Source organism: Manduca sexta, unplaced genomic scaffold, assembly GCF_014839805.1.
Source record: "Manduca sexta isolate Smith_Timp_Sample1 unplaced genomic scaffold, JHU_Msex_v1.0 HiC_scaffold_60, whole genome shotgun sequence".
NCBI lineage: Eukaryota > Metazoa > Arthropoda > Insecta > Lepidoptera > Sphingidae > Manduca > Manduca sexta.
Window position 1 is genome coordinate 203,029 of NW_023595407.1, and position 15,911 is coordinate 218,939.

The window sequence follows — 15,911 nt, forward strand, 5'->3', positions numbered from 1 at the left end:
TTTAAATAACGTTGCTAAAGAGTTTAAGATAACATTCCACCGCCTTTGGTTACAGAAATTGAATTTCGAACTGCATTTTTCAAAATGGTAAACCGAAAGAGACCGGTATTATTTTTCTTAATTTAGCTCGGTGATATTTAAATATTATTTATGATCATCAATTAAAACTAACACAAACGATTTCAAATTACTGGAGACAAGATAAAATTGATTTAGTACAAATTTAAAACAGAGATACCAATGAAATAAGGCCACGTCAGTGTTAATTCGAAGTACTTGTGGCTGACGTGAAACGCGTATTGCCTTATATGGGTACGGCTGTCAAACACCTACATAAATGACATCATCTTGGACTTACGTAATTGTTTTTAAAGAAACTCCTTGGCGATAGCAATATCATACATATACCTATATATTATTGCAGTGACCGAGGCTGAGTAGATGCCCTTGCCTTTACAATTCAAGTCATTGATAACTAACTTCAAGATCTAACTTGTATTCGAGACGAACACGTTTATAGCGTAATACGCTTATACATAAACAATATCTAGAATTTTTTAAATTACGAATACCAAGAATGCATTCCGTTTCGCTCAGCATTTGATATAAGGTTTTATAATTCCTTCTAAGTAGTGTAAAATTTAAATAGAACTACTTATACTGCAAAAATAATTCTCGTAGATATATTGACGCGGAGAGTCGGAAATATTTATGCAATAGCAACGGAAGCTAGGCGCCAGCAAAGTACTTATGCAGCCTTGGTGATTGTAATAACTTGAAGTAATTGATTATGCAAATGCAAACGCTTAGAGTGTAAGGGATGACGTCATAGTAGTTAAAGATTAAACGATAATGAATAATATTAAGACTTGATGTGCCTCGGTAAATACAGTTTCAAATATACTTGAAAATACACGGAAAATGTTGTAGAGTTGTAGAGGAATATTAATGATAGAATAATTAAACATTAACATTGAATACTTGAGTTTCAGAAAATAGTATTAACTTATAAAACAAAAAGCTTGAGTAGGCCAGAAACATTACGTTATAAGAATAAAGGAGAGAGTTTCAGAACTCTCACACAAATGTGAGATATTCGGTCAGCTGAAAGTCAAAACGTTACGTATTCAATTTAATAAATCGTGATTATTAATTTCACACGAAGGTTACATAAAATCGAGAAATTTAGTCCATATGGCGGGCCAGTACGTACACAAATTGAATGATAATTTGCGAAATATACCACACCGACTTTTATGGATGGATACACCGAATATGGATGGGCGTAGGCGGCACCACGCTCAGCTTTGTTGCGCAACGTCTCCGAGACAGATTTAACATGAATTATGCATCCTGTCTGTGCCGGCTCATTGGCTTTTATTGTAATTTGAATAGAATGAATGCAGCTCTCCAACCTCCATTACAACCGGTTTGAAGCTGCGCTAGCTGAGCCCCGTGATGGCATTTTAATTGAATGCCCTCGAGTACGTGCCGCGCGCCATTCTCGTGGACCTCGAGCCCGGCACCATGGACTCTGTCCGCTCCGGACCTTTCGGACAGATCTTCCGTCCGGACAACTTCGTCTTCGGACAATCCGGAGCCGGCAACAACTGGCGCGATTCTCCTGACTTGACGTAGTCCGCAAAGAATCCGAATCGTGCGATTGCCTGCAGGGCTTCCAGCTCACACACTCCCTTGGTGGCGGTACCGGTTCCGGTATGGGCACCCTCCTTATCTCAAAGATCCGTGAGGAATACCCTGACAGAATAATGAACACATACTCAGTCGTCCCCTCGCCCAAAGTATCAGACACCGTAGTCGAACCCTACAACGCGACTCTCTCAGTGCACCAGCTCGTAGAAAACACAGACGAAACCTACTGCATCGACAACGAGGCTTTATATGACATCTGCTTCCGCACGCTCAAACTCCACACCCACCTATGGTGATCTCAACCACTTGGTATCCCTCACAATGTCCGGTGTCACTACCTGCCTCAGGTTCCCTGGTCAGTTGAACGCTGATCTCCGCAAACTGGCTGTCAACATGGTTCCTTTCCCTCGTCTCCACTTCTTCATGCCCGGTTTCTTGCCTCTCACATCCCGTGGAAGCAGACAATACCGCGCCCTCACCGTGCCCGAGCTCACCCAACAGATGTTCGACGCTAAGAACATGATGGCGGCGTGCGACCCGCGTCACGGCCACCTCACCGTCGCCGCCATCTTCCGTGGTCGCATGTCCATGAAGGAGGTCGACGAACAGATGCTGAACATCCAGAACAAGAACTCGTCGTACTTCGTTGAATGGATCCAGAACAACGTTAAGACCGCCGTGTGCGACATCCCGCCGCGTGGTCTCAAGATGGCGGCCACGTTCATCGGCAACTCCACCGCTATCCAGGAGCTGTTCAAGCGCATCTCTGAACAGTTCACCGCTATGTTCAGGCGCAAGGCTTTCTTGCATTGGTACACCGGCGAGGGCATGGACGAGATGGAGTTCACCGAGGCCGAGAGCAACATGAACGACCTGGTGTCCGAGTACCAACAGTACCAGGAGGCCACCGCCGACGAGGACGCCGAGTTCGACGAAGAGCAAGAGCAGGAGATCGAAGACCACCATTAGAGGGAGGGGCCACGCCCGCAACTTAGTACATGCCATTATAATAAGAGTTACTTTTCGTTCGAGTAACATTATTGAACCCCGTACTGCGTCACGAGATAAGCTTCCTAACGTTTTAACAGATCGCACAACTAAACAATGCCGGTCATACTGTACGAAGTACATTATGCTAGTAACCACGCTTCCTTGGAAGCTAGGTCTGAACATTTAAAAAAGCTGAACTAATAGACACTGCATCATGTGTGCAAGTGTCGCGTCTGGCCAAGCGTGCTACTGTGACGGCTTCGGTAACAGAAGTTCTTTTTTATGATCGATTAAAATTGTTTTGAACAATAATTTAATGTATATAATAAAGATTTTTTATTTATAAGACTTTACTTTCATTTTCCATTTATGCAGAAAAAACTACACAGGTTTTAAGACCTATTTGTTTTTGAAAGATTCTGGTAAGTTGGTTTTCTGAGAAATTATGAAATTAATTGCATTAAATGACATCATATTTGATAATATATATTTGTTTTAATTCGACGAAAGTATTAAACTGATGAAAACAAACTGATAAAGATAATAAGCCTCAAATCAGTTCTAAATACAGAAATATACCTAACATTGTTAATATACATTATAATAAATACACAAAAATACGAATTCCGCCATCAGGTTACCTTGTAACGGTATCGATTCAACGAAATTAATTCCCACTGCACTATTACGTAATTGATAAGACGGAAACATACAAAACAAGTAATAATACACATGCACTTTATTAAGAAACCAACCATTCAGGTTACTTAAGATAAATATCACAAAGATCATGTTCTGGTTTTAGTCAAGGTTACCTAAATAAATATAGAAAAACAAAATAAAAACGCAATTAAATTAGAGAAACAAAATAACAAGGACAGTATACAAATTAAACTTAGACACAACAAAATTCGAACAATGAAGTATTGAAAAGGGGCAAACAAAACTAATTTGAATAATTTAGGTTTTAACAACCAGTAACATTGCCAGCATGACATCATTGAACAACCCATTTTACAAACAAAAAGACAGACCTCCAAACAAATTTTATAGTTATTTTAACTGAGAAATAATGGTCCGTGGTAAGTCTTGGCAACACCTGACATCATTCTCCTTGGTTATAAATAGCATTGCACTTAACGACCAGCGGATAGACCTCCGCCGGTTCCCGTTATGGCCTCTATTTGGACATTATTGTACGAGCGGGGTGGCGCGACGGGTCACGTCGCGCTGGCCAATGATAACTAACATGATGTCATGCGTAAAGTAAAGCGTGTGTCATGACAATTTGAAATATATAGTTCACGATGCATTTGTATGGAATTGTTTTGTCGGATGACACGGTGAGGTCATTTGTGGTTGGATTGCGATAATAAGGTTATTTAGCTCGCAGGTTAGGTTAGGAACGTTTGTAATGCATCTTCTGTATTCTTAGTACTATGAAACTTACATTAATTGAATAGGTAACATGAATTGTAAATTACAAACATGTTAGAACTTGTTTGAGAAATAAATTATCAAATTAGAGATTAGTTTAAGTTTTTTTCTGTCGATTAAACATGCCAGGGAAATTGTATCTTTCGGTCTAGTTAGGTCTAAATCCATATTGTTATTGCGTTAAAAGTATACTTCAAGTACTCACATTTCTATATTATTTCACTTATATTTAAATTATCCATGGTCTGTGGGAAGGACCCATGAAGCATTTAAATTTAAATTAAGTATAAATCAAATTGATATTCTGAATTCAATTACTTTTTTAATTCATAGACTATTATAGACTCTTCGATGAACATTCTTCTGCCAGGGCGGGTAAAAATTCATGTAGGATTAGCAATCTTTTAATTTCAAGTTCATGATGCTACGCAAGTACTCCTTTCCTGCATAAATTATAAAAATATTAAATAATAAATTCATATCTTAAATTACCTACATAGATACATTTCTTTTAATATTCCATTTCTGAAAATTACTGCGTTTATGGAAACAGATAAGTACTTACTCTGTTCCTACATAAATTGTAGGAATAAGTATTAGGTATACTAAAGAATAAATTTTTCTGTTCAGTATCAGCCCGGAGTCTGAAATTTGTGCCCGATATGGCGATAGGCTCGCCCCCTATCACATCATGGGACGGAACACACTTGGCGAAAAGTGGGTGCCATGGTTGCGCCTCTGCATACCCCTTCGGGGATAAAATGCATGATGTTGTGTGTGTGTGTGTAAGAATTAATTCTTATCATAGATAATTTATTTCTGAAAATTACTGCCTTTAATGGAAACAGACAGATTTTTTATCTAAATATAAACCGCGTGCATAACCTAACCTTGACATGGAACGCAAATGGCAATAAATAAATAACTACGAACATACGGTCACTCGATAAACAAATTAATCATAACGATGTCGAGTTGAGAGTTAAACAATATCTGTTATTCATACAAGTATTTATTGTTTTAGTTATTAGAACTATTGACAGACAAGTAGACGACTAATTACTGATTACTAAGCATTAAAAGTCGCAGGAGATCGCTGGATGCGGGCCGCTTCCAATATTTAGATTTTAAAATATTTGGGGGAGGCCCATGTTTAGCAGTGGACATCCTGCAGCTGATGATGATTATGAAGCATTTAACATTATTGATCACTAAGACAAGAGATGTTAAACAAACATTGAAATTTCGTCCTACGTTGTAGATGTAGAAAGCACTTGTAAAAATCAAGCAAATATTTTTTGTACCATAATGCAATATACCAAGTTAAACTGAAACTAGTAAAGTCTTTTCTATTCTTAAATCAAATATTAAAACGATTGCTTGAAGAAAATGTAAGTTCAACCAACTCTTTATTAAGAATGTGAAACTTAAATATATTTTTTTCGTAGAAAATGGAATCTAGATATTGCATATTGCTACTTGAACTCACGTCGTACAATGTGATTAAAATTATTGTATTCAAACCAACAACTATTACGTGTGTTCGCGACGTGGGTATTTGCACGAATTTCCCTCTCTCATAACAAATATTATCTCTAAGATAAAGGAGCGCTGAACTTCGTCGTTCGAAGATAACATTTTGTGTATAAATAGTTGAACACATGAAAAGATTAATATTTGACCTTACGAAGGTCAGAGACGGCCCTGTGTGTAAAGAAATAGCTCGAAGATTTAAAAGCCAATGTAATGCTAAAGTACGATTCCTAATATAAAACCGTTCTGCTACAAACAACTTTTTTGAAAAGTTTTTTATGATAATTATGATTTTGATAAACGAAACATTGACAAGGAGCACCCACCAGTAGCGAAAGGTCCATATAACGCGATTACTGCCGGCTTCTTTTTTGTAATACAATATCTAAGCAAACTGTCAAAAGAAATTGTATTTTTTACTAAATATAATATTCATATTTATAGCATAGTGGGTTAAAATCAAAAATAGGTAATTAGTATTAATACCTATATTATGTGTCCGCTTCCCTTTCGGCAAATCTCACCCTTCGCCACTAGCACCTGCAAGATCTAAGAGTAAGGACTGAACATAACATGGTTGCAATATTTAAAGAATAATACGGCCGTACGCACTGCTGTTGGTAAGGAAAAATATAGTTCCTAGCAAGACGAACTCGCATTTGATCTACATCGCAATTGGGTAAATGTATAGCGAGGTTTAGATTAACAAGACATCCTGCGCTTCTGGAAGGAGTTGGCCTGGCTAGAACCAAAGCCGGCATATCACGTACAACGGCCCCACCTATTACAGGCTAAGTGCGAAAAAATGATAGACTAACAAGAAAACTTGCAGAAGTCGACATCCACTAGCAATTTGTACCACGTAAACAATAACCATAAGCCAATTTTGGATATAAAAGTGAAGAAGAAATGTAAGAATTGGGGCAAGTCGTATATATATTGCATTACAAATTATTGATGCTATTGTAAACGCATTTAGAAGAAACTTCTAGTAGAAACGCAGCATAGAATCAGCGGAATAAGTATATCAAAATCTTACCAACAAAATAACAGAACGTTTTGCATTTTACAACGTGTTAATATTATAACATATTATCTAATCTAACTTCTTGATAAGATAGCTCTGAGTGCAATTTCTTTAGTATTGTTACTATATTTATACTTCAATTATATAGCATACATTTGCGTCATACTCGTGAACGGGTGCTGCTTGTGTGGACTGTTCTGCCCATTTCGCTTACTATTTCTAACTGCTCAGGGTATTATAGGTGAAAATTATTATAATATTTCATGATTCCTGAAAGGGTAGAAAATTTTAAATTAATGTATTACCTATTTTGCGAGAATATAATACTACTCTAAACAATAATAAAAAAACTAAATGTATTTTTTTTTCTCTGTATGTTACTATAGTTTACCTTAAACTGATTTTGGAAAGAGCAACACCAGAGTTTCTTGCTCGTTCTTCTCTGGTGAAAATTGCTTTCCGAACTGGTGGTAGAGTTATTATTGACGGAATCTAAATAATGTATAACATTTTACAGGTTCAAATAAATTATTTCATTTCATTTCATTTATGCTGGCTGATTCATATGAAAATTCCAGATCAAAGAAGTAAATCATAACAAATAATCAGAAATTGTAATTGTAAATTCTGAAAAATATATTTCCAACTTCATAGACAAAATAGGAAGGAAGAACGAAAACAAGGAATTAATTTAGATGCGGGTTAAGACTAAGACTAATTAATGCTCCCAACGACGCCCGGTGTCACAAAACGTGTGCCACTGCCGATTCTGGCTTATAAAAGTTGCAGAAGGTGGGACGGGCACTTCCCAAAAAAATGCAAATTTTCTAATGAGCAATATAGTACTGTCAACTATTACGTTCTGCTAGGACAAAAAAATCGCTGACAAATTATGTCACTCAGTCAGTTGTGTTTACTGCTACCCCCTCAGCGTGGGCGACGACAATTGGAGACAAGGCCGTGACGAGCATTTTTTATTACTTCCTCGTTGGTTGCTAAGCGATGGCCTAATGGAAAAACATCTGCGACTTAGGCATTGTGTAAATGTATAATATATAAATTATTGTAAAATTTCCTTTTTGGGGTGGATAGATGTAACTTTGCTGTTTACCGGACATTTCTAAGACTGCATATTTTAATACGAGCTTGGTAAATTGACCCCACCGCACCTGATGGTAAGTAGAATGGTTTTCAATAGAATGTCGACTGATGAGAGATTACCCCTCGGCAGTCGACACAATTATGCCGGCCTAAAAGAGTATCAAAGCGCGATATATACACGACCTGGGTTCTAAATCTGAGACCTTAAAAAGGCAATAGCATCCTAGAGGTACAATAAAACACTTAGAATAAACGTGCTTGTGCAATATGCAAAAAATAACACATCGAATTAGTCAAATGAATTTCAATTCCCTCTTCTATTCCTTTTTGGCAAAATAAAGACATAGCTTCATTAATATAGTTGCGACGTATGAAATCAAAAGTAATGTCAATTAGTGCTTGATTTGGCGAAAATAAGGTATAATGATATGATAATTTATTTAACCCGAGAACATTATCACATATAACTACATTGAAATGGTTTTAACAACAATGAACTTATGCAATTACAAGTGCCTACCCGATATAGACTTTCTAGATTCTTGAAACAATACCCAACTAGCAGATAAAACAACAGCTGATGTTAAAAGATCATCAAACACCCACAATACGAAAAATGCCATGGATACTGTGGACTAAAAATGAAAGGACTAAGGAAGAAGAAGGATTATTGGGCACCTGACATTCTACTCAAAAAATGGAAGACCACATATAGCTGTCACTTCGGGTTAGTATTTTGTGAGAGAGTGAGGATACGTCAGTCGAGGCAATCCATTCATGAAAGAAGGAAAAAATTGTTAATGCCTTGATGTTATTTTCGAGATACGAAAAATAACTTAATCATATTTTATTGAAATAGGATGACGAGACTAGCATGCCTATCGCCTAATTTGAGTCATAAAGTACTGTGAGGCAGCCCTCTGCGCTCGCCACCCTCAGTCATAAGATGCTAAGTCTCATATTGCCCAGTAATAATACTGGATACAAGTCCATTAAACCTGAATACAACATTACAAGCACTCAGCTGCTTGGCGTTAAAAATAGACTTTGCTGTGATACCTACCCAAACAGCTCCCGAATACGAGAGATCTGCTTTCAAAAATAAAAATAAAGTAAAATCAATGACTGCACAAATAATGGTACCTTACATACAGCTGGTTGCCTTTTACCTAAGTAGGTAATACTGATTTCATCAGGCACGAGTGTAGAGAAATAATGCTTATGTTTTTTATTAAACGGCAAATCAACTTCTTTACTGCACCTGATAGTAAGTGGAATGGCTTCGAGCTAGGTTGATTTAGGAGCGAAACACACTCATTGGACCATTACAGCGGACTTATGTATCATGATCGCTAAAGGGACGGACCATTGACGTATATTCTATAGACACGAACCTACATAAATATTTGTTCAAAATCTGAAATTAGAACTAAAGTTCGCTACAGCGCTAAAACATCATCGTCTAACCAAACTTTAAAAACATGCAATGCTTTTTAAAGCGCTTTAAAAAGCATTGCATGTTTGCAATATAAATAAAATGGCAACCAACACCGAATTGCAGTACACTGCAGTTGAACACAGGTAGTGTTCAGAACACCAGATCTAGTACGTAGTACCTATACATCGATGGGACAGGCATCAAAATACCACCAACACATATCTACAACGTGGATTCAGCATAACAATTTAACATACAATAGCTTGATTATAAGAAAAACATGTTCAATTCGCGGATGTCAGAATTGTCGTCGTCCGCGTACAAGGGCCTAAATAAAACGTTTACGTCCAATCTTGTGGTACAATTGAGTTGACATGGAATGCAATAATAGATTAGGTTTGTTCATACAGGCCCGTAAAGTACCACAGAAATATCCTTACATATTGTAAAATAAAGACCCCGCCGAGTTTGTCTGAATGTGGTAAACTAAAAACTGCCGAACTAATTTCAATGAAATTTGTTATGGAGACAGTTTGGGACCCTGGTAACGGACGTGGTCTTAGGAGGAGGCGAACCGGGCAACCGCCCGAGGCTTGGTACCTACAGGGGCCGGCGCCTTGGAAGACCTTTCTTTACGATTTTACCGACGAAACTATTTAAACCAAGGAACTTTTTTATGCTTTAGCCGGGGGTTTGCGTCGTCTAAGGCCGCCACTGCCTGGGAAGGATATATAACGGAACTATTATCCCGAAACACTTTCACGCTAGAGAAGCTTATAATTAAAAAAAAATATTACCTTCTAATCCACTGCTTAATGGGCTTCTATAAATGTAAGAGTTTAGTCCGCCACGCAGGGCTAAAGCACGTTAAAAGAACTTGTAGATATATATGTGTAAATTTTGACGCTAAGTTCCAGGTATTCTAAAGATCTGTCGTGTAAGTAATTAGTACCAACAAATATTGTGGATTATGAACGCATGTGAAGGAAACAATTGTAAGGAAACCTGCATTCCTGAGAAGTTCTCTATAGGAATTTTGAGGGTGTGTGGTCACCAATCCGCACTAGGCCTTCGTGGCGGACTAAGGCCTAATACCTCTCAGTAGTAGAGGAGGCCCGTGCCCAGTATTGTGACAATACTTATATAATACAGTAATGATATTAGTATTATTTATTATTATATTGTTTAAATCCTCTATTGGCATTTTGAGGGTGTGTGAAGTCTACCAATCCGCAATGAGCCAACGCGGTGAACCAAAGCCTAATCCCTCTCAGTAGTAGAGGAGGCCCGTGCCCAGCACTGAGACAGTATATAATACATAGTTGATATTAGTATTATTTATAATTATATTGTTTATCTGATTTCAAGTCAAAACGTAACAACTGATTAATGATGTTATTGGTAACGATTTTCGTATAAAATGAACAAAGAATAAGATGAACATGTGGTTGTCTTGTTCCGAGTTAGGCGCGAGAAAGCAACAAGCATGTGACTCAGAACGTCTTGCGAAATCACACATTACGATTTATTGGTGTTGCCATGCGCAACGTATATTGCCTCGAAATAACATTATTTTTTGGCATATCAGGGTGCCTTATTCCATCTGTGAAGCATATCAGTCATTTTGCAATTAGGGGCAAACTTATTGAAGGGCAGCTTTGATGCTCATATAATCAAAAGAGTTAAAAAATCTCCTAAGTTATCTTTACGGCTATCAAGTCCTTCTATAAAAATGTCCGTAATTGCAAAAAGATACATCTCCCTAGACACAATAGGGCTCCCTGACTATATTTAAAAATTCACATAAAAATAGAGCCAGTTACCAGGATAAATTGCTTATATGCTAATTCGGGATATGGTCTTTTCGTGTGCCAAATTCATGAATTGAATACATACTTGCTGCGTTTACTTCTAACAAACATCCAAGCATTTTCACAGTCTTTCCCATTTATAATATTAGTAGCATAATTGCAATACAACAATACCTACAAGAATTCCATGGCAGGTTTAAGGGCTTGTTACAAGTAAAATAATAGTTACCTATATTGTAATTCATATTATAGATATGAATCTCAAATTATGCCACGAATATTTTTAAGCCAATATTATACTTGTGGACGAACACTCTCACCCAAAATAGAGGTTACACCTAGTTTGGATGCCAAGGAACCAAAACCTTGTTCTGTAAAAATATTTTAGGGAAATAAAAAACATAAGAATACCTGTTAGTCTTGACATTCAATTGCATTAAAGGACACTTGCCTGCCGGCATAAATATTAAGTAACAGCATCTACTCAGACTCGGATACCAAATATTTATTTCTTAAACTCTGCGCAAGCGATACGCGTCAATGTTAAGCAGGGTTCGGGCCAGTGACAACAGGGCATAGACTCTTAGCTATGATAGCTAATAGGCTGGATTGTGAATACATTAGTCAGTGAATTAAACTTCACACAATAATGTATAAATTATAATATCATACTAGCATAGTTATTTAAGCGTACTAACATTATGGACTGTAACTGTTGGTCTGAAATAAAGCAATTATTATTATTATAAACTAAAATCATTAAAAGCGGTGATAGCCTTGTTGGTTGTGGAATGGACTGCCGAGACGAATGTCCGCAGGTTCAAATCCCAAAGGCACACACCTCTGACTTTCCTAAAAAATTAGGTGTGTATTCTTTGTGAATTATCGCCTGCTTTAACGGTGAAGGAAAACATCGTGAGGAAACCTGCATACCTGAGAAGTTCTCTATTAGAAATTTTCGAGGGTGCGTGAAGTCTACCAAACCGCACTAGGCCAGCGTGGTGGACTAAAGGCCTATTCCCTCTCAGTAGTAGAGGAGGCCAGTGCCCAACAGTGGGACAGTATATAATACAGGGCTATATTATTAAAATCATTAAAAACTTGTCTCGACCGAAATTGCTATTCAGAATTAAAACGCTCTAATAAACAATGACATTTCGAAATTAACATACGTCAATAAATTATTTGTTGTCATGTCATGCATAATTATTGTTTGTTTGGGAAAAATAATAGTAAGTCTGGCAACCTTGAAGCAATGGCTTCGTGTACACGCGCTAAAAAAATTGCGATATTTTGATAATGTGTGGTGTACATTACTGTTTATTCTACATCTGTTATCTGCAGTGCAGTTTTAAAAATGACGAAGGATGCTATATCCTTCCATGGTTGACATAATTATGGGGGCTGGTAATTGTGTCCCGTGGGAAAATATTGAAATATTTATCATTTTTTTTTACATACAAAGCGCTGGCGTCATAGGTCGGTTTAGGAACTTTTGTAGTAGAAAAGGCTTTTCACACTAGCAAAGCCACGAGCAACACCTAGTAATGTATAAATATAACTTTTCCATATCTGATTTTATACATATTCTAGTACAAGAAATCACCAATGATATTCTGCCTAAATATTAGTGATGTAACGAATGTCATTTTTTGAATATTCGCGAATGCGAATGCGAATATCTGCTACCGACATTCGCGAATGCGAATGCGAATATCTGCTACCGACATTCGTGAATGCGAATGCGAATACGAATGTTTAGTTTTTGTTTAAATTTGGCGCCAATTTTCTATGGCTAAATAGTTAATTAATTGGTATGTTTTAAGAAAGAGTTATAGTTTATTGTAGAAGAATATTGTTTTAGTTTATTTAATATATTCTTTAGATATTTATTCAAGATGATAATTATCTAAACATTAAAAGTTATGTAAAGACTGATAAAAAATTATAGAAGAATTTGTTTTAGTTTCTTTCAAATGCTTTTAATTTCTTACTTGCTATTTTGTTACAAGTTCTAATGAGAATTGAATTTTTAAGCTTTATTAAAGTAAACGAAATAATTTTGTGTTGACCTCAGAGCGCTGCCGTACCGCACATGCAGTAGAACCATAGTTCTACTGCATGTGCGGCATACCACCATAGTGGTGTACACCACCGTAGTGGCATACCACCGAGGCAGTCTATTATCTTCAAATATTTTTTTTCTGATATTGACATTCGCAAAACATTCGCAGAAATTTTGCGAATGCGAATATCCAAAAATATGCGAATATTCGCGAATGCGAATGCGAATGCGAATATTCGTTACATCACTACTAAATATATATCAAGTGTAAATAAATAAATATTGTTCCTTTGCTAGCTCTATCATAAATTGTCGAATAAAATATACAATTGGACTGATCTTTGACCTTTTAAAATCAACGTCTTTATGTTCGAAAATATATTTTTAAGTGTAGGTAGCAATAACTGCACAAGTTTAAACAGCCTTTAAAGTTTATTTTGTTTTGTATCAAATATATATTATGGAAGGGTATCTCTTTAGTAATACGTAAACCACAGATAATAAGGTTTCACAACAAATCACAATTTATTTTTTGTCCAATATTAGTCTTAATACAGCTCTGCTTTGATTTTATACTACGCAAACATAGTAGCCGCCTTTGCGCAAGGTTCTGGGCGGCCGATCTTTGCTTAGGCTTCACCCGATTTCCGACGGAGATTATTTTGAGCGCGAGGTCCTGGACAGTTGCTCTGTCCGTCAGAATTATAATAATAATATAATAATATCAGCCCTGTATTATATACTTGCCCACTGCTGAGCACGGGCCTCCTCTACTACTGAGAGGGATTAGGCCTTAGTCCACCACGCTGGCCTAGTGCGGATTGGTAGACTTCACACACCTTCGAAATTCCTATAGAGAACTTCTCAGATGTGCAGTTTTCCTCACGATGTTTTCCTTCACCGTTAAAGCGAAGTTGTGTGCCCTTGGGATTTGAACCTGCGGACATTCGCCTCGGCAGTCCGTTCCACACCCAACTAGGCTATCGTCGCGTCAAAATTGCCATTACTAAATACAAAAACAGCAATGTACAACGTCCATACCTTAAAAACCGCCAGACAACGGGCCTCCAGGGACGACCTACGTACCTACAAGCGACGAACAGATGGTCGCGCATTTAAATATCACTACGAGAAAGCAACCTTCGCTTGTCAGTGTGCCATCTGGGTACCCTTATAGGGTATACATTGGCTTTACCCCTAAAGAGATCCGCGATGTAGTGGCGAACCGTCCATACAACTTGATTCCTACCGGCTTACCTTTTAGGCTTATTTACGTTTGTCTTAGTTTTTGTTTTCCGTTTAATTGGCCGCGATATTTATTTATAAACATACCAACAAAATTGTAACAATAAAACATTATAGGACACTTAAATACTAGCTTATTACAAGGCACCATGTTTACAGGCATGCATAACATATCTAAAAAGTTATCCTTAATAGAGTGGATACAGGAATTAAAAATTGTAAAATACCACTTCGTTAACTTTTGTAAAATACCACCATTCGCCACTACCGCGCAGTGTTATAGTTCCAGGGGTTACCGGAAACAGCCGGGAGACCCTGGATGTGCGCTGAAAGTACCAGACTAGTATTTTGGGTCTTGTATGGGCGCAGTTATACTAACTCGCATAAAAATCTAGTTATGCGGCACTTGGTTATAGATCTCTCGTAAGTATACAAAAATCAGTCTAGGTAGGTGCTCATCCTTCTCTTAAGGGTTGGTTTTGAACAAGCGAGCCTCATGACCCCTCATAAACAGGAGCAAGAAACATGCGCTTATAAAATAATGATAGGCTTCTTAATTATTATTTATTTATTGTGATTAATGCACATTACAATTATATTATTGTACAGACATGTTACATGGCTGAGCACCGGAACTAAAGAGAGTTGTGTAGGGATTGGACACATGACATTATTATTTTAATCAATTACATAATCTCTTACAGCGCTTAGCTAGTCGTTTTCCGAAAGGCCTGTTGCTATGCCCTAGGCTAGACAAAAAAATAACTCGGTGTACTTACAAATTTAATCATTTTTACAAGCACTGCAAAGTGATCCTCATGCACCTGATGATAAACAAATTGAGGTCCATATAGAATGTCGACTGACGAGAGATAACATCCCTCACAAGTCGACAAAATCATACCGGACTGTTTGTCACGGACATACTCAGGCTGATCCCGGAACGCGACACTTGCGAGGTCACTGTTGCGGGTTTTAATATCTTGTGTACGGTAGTCGCTATCCAGGCAGATACAAGATATATTGTACCACCAGCTTTGAGTAACAACTCACTAACTGGTACTTCGTAACGTCTCCTACAAACACTGAAGTCGATCTCGAAGGGGTATACAGAACCTTAACAATCTTACAAAACTTGCTTCAATGATATATGTCTAATTGAAGGAGTTTTCCGGGATAAAAGTACCGCTATAACCTTTCCAGGATCTTAAACTATCTCCATACCAAATTGCATAAAAATCCGTTCAGTAGATTTTTATTCGATCACATATAGACAGCTTTTGAGGACTTTGTTTTATGATATACTAGCTTTTGCTCGCGGCTTCGCCCTCGTGAATGAGTTTTCTGAAATACTTATTTTCCGCCTTACTTGATATGTATCGTTATATTATCACCAAATTCACACAAAATCATTATAAATTGTAGCCTATGTATTTTTCTGATGTATAACCAATAATAATGTAAAGTTTCATCCAAATCCGTTCCGTAGTTTTCTTTAAAGAGGAACAAACATACATACATACATCCTTACATCCATCCACACAAACTTTCGCATTTATAATATTAGAAGGATTGTATAGATTGACGAGCGGTCGGAAATTTCAATCGTGC

The 15,911-nt window shown here is 37.2% G+C and overlaps 1 pseudogene; it reads left to right on the top strand.

The window, feature by feature from the left end:
* Positions 1–1,479: 1,479 nt before the first annotated feature.
* LOC119193501 lies at positions 1,480–2,989 on the top strand (annotated as a pseudogene).
* The last annotated feature ends 12,922 nt before the right edge of the window (positions 2,990–15,911 follow it).